This window comes from Propithecus coquereli, unplaced genomic scaffold (assembly GCF_000956105.1).
Source record: "Propithecus coquereli isolate 6110/MARCELLA unplaced genomic scaffold, Pcoq_1.0 Scaffold326, whole genome shotgun sequence".
Lineage (NCBI taxonomy): Eukaryota > Metazoa > Chordata > Mammalia > Primates > Indriidae > Propithecus > Propithecus coquereli.
Window position 1 is genome coordinate 1,088,671 of NW_012148908.1, and position 6,109 is coordinate 1,094,779.

Sequence of the window (6,109 nt, forward strand, 5' to 3'; positions counted from 1 at the left end):
GCAGCAGAATCAACAGGTATTAGAGAACAAGTAGACTAGTGGGGAAAAGAGATATTCAGGAAACTTCTGTTTCTAATTCCTAGCCAGCCCGAGGAAGGCAATAGGAGACACACGTTTAGGTAAAATAATGACGACTTCAATTTTGGATGTGTTGGAGAGGTCTTTGGAAGTATCTAAGTGTTAATGTCCAGGAAGCAAATAGGTTTGGGGGTTTGGATCTCAAAGGGTCTCCTACTTAGAGAGGTTTGAGCCAAAGTATAGAATGAGAAGAGAAGAGAATTGTGTTGAAGGAGTGAGCGGAAGAAAGTAGCATGAATAAGAGACTGAACTGGTCTACAAAAGTAGGAGGAAAACCAGGAGAGAGTGGTGTCTTGGATGCTTAGGAAGGCAAGTTTCAAGGAATGACTAATATCAGTAATTTGTATAAATTCTATCTAGTAGGCATTCTCCTAAGTGTTTTATATATGTTATCTCTTTTAATGCTAAGAACTCTGTAAGTAGGTAATCTCATTTTATAGCTGGACAGTAGATATAGGTTAACTTTAAATTCATCCAAGGTCAAATAGCTAGTAAGTGGCTGAGCAGTCTTTACTACTAACCAAAGTATATGTTGCTGTTAGATGCTCAGTCTAAGGTCTGAAAAGTATCTGTTTGATTTAATAATCAAGAAGTGGGTCACTTGGCAAGACTAGTTTTGCTAGAGCACTCTGAAACAAATCTATTTTTCAGTGGTTTGAGGATTGAATGTTAGGTGAGGAAATGAAAGCAAGAAATGTCTTCCAAGGAATGTGTTGTGATACTTTTGATAATTTGATCATGGAAGTCCTGAAATGGGAGTTTAAGGCTTTTAAATCTTAGCTGAGTCAGTTTTGCCTTTGAGTCTTACTGACTGACTCTTATGCTACCTAAAATCAACTCCCTAACCACAGCACGAAAGTGAGATAAAACAAAGTCAATTTTAAGAGCGTATCAACATTTCCTTTCCTCATCTCTTCCTCCTCCTAAGACACAGTCACACTCACACCCAGGCCACAATCACTAACTTGCTCCTATGGCAGGCAGTTCAATGTTCTGAAAAGAGGTGTGAGCCCTGGAGCCAGGCTACCTGCTTTCAGTTGCAGGTCCACCTTTTATTAGCTGTGTAATTGGGAAAGTGATTTACTCTTTCTGTAACTCATTTTCTTCATTTGCAAAATGGGAATTGTGGTAGAACTTACCTTACAGAGATGTGAGGATTAAATGTAAAGAAGTTACTTAATGAAGTCTAGGCACTCAGTAAATGCTGGTTAGTGTGATAAATATAATAATTTCAACACCAGTGTCTTTGGATGAGGAGTTTTCCTTGTTTCTCAGTTTTTAGTGAAAATAATGTATCATAGTTCTACTGACCAGAGCTTAGTGAAACTCAAGCTTCAAAGACTTCATTTGCATAAGTCCTTCAAAGACCCTGTTAAGGATCTTAAAAAGAAATTTACATGTTCATATGTATTTTAAAACTTTACAAAAGATGTTTTAACCTCAGATGGTTAAGACTGCTGTCTCTTTCCACTTTGACTTCTCCTCCATCACATTTCTTCTCATATCAAGTGACATTGGAGCAGCTAAGGACATTTTCGGGGGCGGGGTGGGGCGCAGAATCTAGCTAAGGGAAAGCTGACTTGGGGAGTATATTTTGGTTGAGTTTAATGAAATGTATTTATGTGGTTTGAATTCACTTCCATGTATAGTCAGGCTATTACTAGCTCTCCTAGTATGGAAATGATTTCCTGGAACATTCCAACTCACTGGGCAGTCTGGCAGTATGGTATAGGGCCTGAAGTATCAGGGTAGGAATATGTCTTGTCCCATCTATCATGGGCCTTATGTAGTTGAGGAAAAACAGGTTCTGAATCTGATGGAGCCTGAAGCTAGTCCAAAGAGAATTGTTACAAATCTTAATAGCTTGGGTATAACAAAAACTTAGTAGAAATTTTTTCAAACTTAATAGTTTTCATAAGGTTACCAATGATGAATGGTGAAGTTGAATATAGTTGTTGTAAATTATCAATAGCAAAAACAAATTTTAATCAGGTATGCTGTAGGAAAAATTGAATTATCTTTATATTCCCTCTATACTTTATAGAAACCAATATTTTAGAAGCAACATGAAAAGATTATCAAAAAGCATATAGCGAAAAACAGTGAAGAAAATTGTGTAAAGAGGTATATCACACACTGAGTTATTTTAAAAATTAAGTTATTTTTCTGGAAATCTAAATTTGTGTATAATTTTTCAGCTTTTACAATTTGTAATTTGTTGTGATTTGTCATTCTAAGTAAATATTCACTTTCATAGTAAAAAATATTTTGATGTGAAGGAATGGAGAAAGGAAAGGTTGCAGTTAAAGGGGATGTAAAGTTGAAGAAAGTTGAATAGGGACTAGAGAGAATGAGGATGGGTGTAAATATGTTATTGTTTTGATTTGTAATTTTATTCTGCAAGGTTTCAGTTTTATTAAAATTTATTAAGACTTATTTTGTGGACCTGCATATGGTCTGCCTTCCTGAACATTCCATATGTATTTGAAAAGAATGTGTATTCGTTAGTTTTGTCAAAGTCAAAATAAAATATACAGAGACAGATTTATGCAATACATTTTATTTGGGAATGTATATTGCAGTTTGAAACATAAACACAGACTGGAATGGTCCTCGGTATGTCTGAAGAACAAAGAAAAGCTTGGACATTTTATTAGGAAAAAAATGCTACCTATAGTTTTGAGAGAAAGCTCATTGGTAAATAAAACTATTCTTAGAGTCACGTCAGGTCCTTTCAGCATGTACTAGGTAAAACTGGTTTTAGGATTATGCCAGGCCATTTCAGCAGCTGGGCTTGCTGGTAATTCTTGGAACAGGTGTCATGTGCCTCAAGGGCTTCCACCCCCTTACCCCCAACTCTGATTTAATTGGGTATGATAAAAATGACCCAGTTTATATAATCAGCATTTGCAACTGTCAGGTGTAGTGTTCTGTAAATGTCAATTTTATAAAATTAGGTGATGGTGTTTTTAGGTCTTTTATATTCATACTGAGTTTATTTCTACTTGTTCTGTCAATTACTGAGAGATGAATGTTAATTCCAATTCTGTGGATTTTTCTGGTTCCTCTTTTAGTTATGTGACTATTCACATATTTTGAAGCTTATTAAGTGCATATATATTTAGGATTATTATGTCTTTATGATGAATTGATCCTTTTATCATTACCAAATTTCCCTCTTTAATCACAGTTTATCATTCTGTAATTAGATTAGGAGAAAAATGAAGAACTCACTGGTAGTAGGAAAAAGCAAGAGTCTTGTAGGATCTGCATTTGATGAGATAGATATTCAGTTACTGTGCTTTTCCATTGTTTTTCCATGGTAGGACATATGGCAAAGATTTGGGAACTTGCATGCCTGAAGCCAGGTTACACTTATGTTCCCTAACTATGTTGCTTACCGGGCTGTTGCCACAGTAGTTGGCTGTGCCCCAGACAAATGGGATGCTGGTCTGTTCCCACAAATCTTTATCCCAGTCTTTGTTGCAAGAAGGACACTGACATGTGCTCTCAGCCAGGGTCTTTTGTCCAAGGTTCCTGGTTTGGTTGACAGTATCTTGCTCAATACAACTTTTGTCATCACAGCTTGAGATATGATGACTGATTTCAGCCTGAGGAACCTGGTTGTGAGTGTTGAAGGGACAAGCAGCCAATTTGTTTGCCACATCAGTATGGTTCTTTCTGCACTTGATAAGATGATAAGGAAATCTGCAGGCCCTGATCTGGTGCTTTTTATCATAGGGGCATTGTAATAGCTCTTTAGGGTCCAAGGAGTCGATGTTTCTTCCATGTTGGAAATGAAGGAGCTGAATCCAAGTGCTTCGTGGAGACACACTCTCCCCACAGTCACTCTTGCCCCACATCTGTGCCTCTGGTAACTTGTTGTCTTGGAATCCATTTGGTTTGATAATAGTATAGCCTTGCCAGCTTCTTATCTTTACTGTTTTGGTGGTATGTCTTTACTGTTTTGGTGGTATGTCTATAAAGACATACCACCAAAAACTTATTTATGGTTTAATACTTTAAGTATTTGTTAGCATATTATTGGATCATACTTTGTAATCTAGTCTGACTATCTCATCATTTAATTGGCATCCTTAGTCAATTTATTTAAAATAATTATTGATATGGTCTGTTTAAGTCTATCTTGCTATTTTATTTGTCCTTCTGGTTTGTTTATCCTCTCTGCTTTTTTGCAGAGTTCTTAAATATTTTGTATTCCATTGTATTTTCTCTTGGCTTTAAGCAATGCTTGTTTTATTTTCTTTAGTGGTTATTGTAGCACTAAGAGTATACATCCTTGACTTATTATAGTCTACTGGGACATACTGTTGTACCACTTCCCAGACGATACTTGTTATTTCTCATGTCCTGTAAATTCTTCCCACTTGACAAATGTAAAAATCTTACAACAGTAAAATTCCACTTACCCGCTTCTCTATTCTTTGAGCTGTTATATCTTTTTCATGTACATGTATTACAAACTCCACCTTACATTGTTATTTTTGCTTTAAACAGTGAGTTGTCTTTTAAGGAAATTAAGAAAAGGAAAAAATAGTCTTTATATTGCCTGGCATATTTACCATTTCTGGTGTTCTTCATTTTTGCCTGTATACCTGAGTTTTTATCTGGTTAATTTCCCTTCATCTTGAAAAATATCAAGCATGTCTTACAGTTTCAGTTGTAGGTGACTTCTCTTGGCTTTCATTCATTTGAAACTGCTGTTATTTCACATTTGTTTTGAAGAATATTTTGATTGAATATAGACTCCTGGGTTGCTTTTTCTTTCTTTTAGCACTTTAAAGATATCATATCCACTGCTTTCTGGCATCCATTGTTTTGTACATAATGAGCATTTTTTTCTCTTTGTTCACTTTCTATTTTATCTTTTGTTTTCAGCAGTTAGACTGTCATGTGCCTAGGTGTGGTTTTTCTTTGAGTTTCTCCTGTTTGTGGGTAACTGAGCTTCTTGGATTTGTGAGTCAATGGTTTTCATCAAATTTGGGAAATTTGGTTACTATGTCTGGAAATTTTTTTTCTGCCACATTATTTTTTCTTTCTAGAATGCCAGTTACATGTGTGTTCATATGTTAGGCTGTTTGATACTGTCACATAGATCTCTGAGATATTGCTCCTTTTTCCTCCATTTTGTTGTTTTAGTTTTTTGGAAGACAGGATTTTCAGATTGAGTAATTTCTGTTATCTGTCTTCAAGTTCACTGAACTTTTTTTCTGTCATATCCAATATTTTGTTCTGCATATTTAGTGGACTTTTTATTTTAGTTAAGGTGGAGTTAGGGACTTAGTAAAATGAATCTGATACTAAAAGAAAGAGAAAGAAATCTACATTTCAGTTTTGCCCTCTTAATTGTTAATAATATTCTCCGTATAGAGACATTTGTATACCTTTGATTCATCTATTTATTTTTCATTTTCCTGGAATTACCTTTCATATGAAATAAAGTTTTATGAATTGCAATTGGTCTTTTCTACTTAATTTCATTTAAATTCATATCAAATGCTTGTTAGCATTCTCAAACTCATTTTACAGTTGATTGATTAGTATGATATTTCTTATATACGTGTATTTGTTTTGTGTGCTTGATATAGAAATATTAAATACTATGACACTTTGCTAATTTTTTATTTTTGTTCTTATTAGTGAAAATTTTTTTCAATTTTAATATTTTTATTTGTGTTACTGTAGTAAATCCTTTTAACTATAAGTGAACATGTTATTATAGTATCTAGTTGGGTTAAAACTAGGAAATACCTTTTCTGTGTTTCTTGTGGTTAATGTATTGTTATGTACAGTTCTCATTTAGAAAAAAATAAAGTTGGAGTATTTTTCTGTTCTTTTATGTATCTGAATTAATTTTTCATTTTTCTACTCTGTTTGTGTACTTACATACTCTTTTCTAGCCTGCAGAGATCTCTTATTTATGTTTCTTGAATTTTATTAAATGCCTTTTACTACTACATTTACTGTTTTTAGTGTTACATTTCTGTGAGTTTTGACAAATATATAAAAA

The 6,109-nt window shown here is 34.2% G+C and overlaps 1 pseudogene across 1 annotated transcript; it reads right to left on the reverse strand.

The window, feature by feature from the left end:
- Positions 1-3,269: 3,269 nt before the first annotated feature.
- LOC105815296 lies at positions 3,270-3,941 on the reverse strand (annotated as a pseudogene). The gene has a single exon (XR_001137737.1). The product of XR_001137737.1 is annotated as a gametocyte-specific factor 1 pseudogene (transcript).
- Between the last annotated feature and the right edge of the window lie 2,168 nt (positions 3,942-6,109).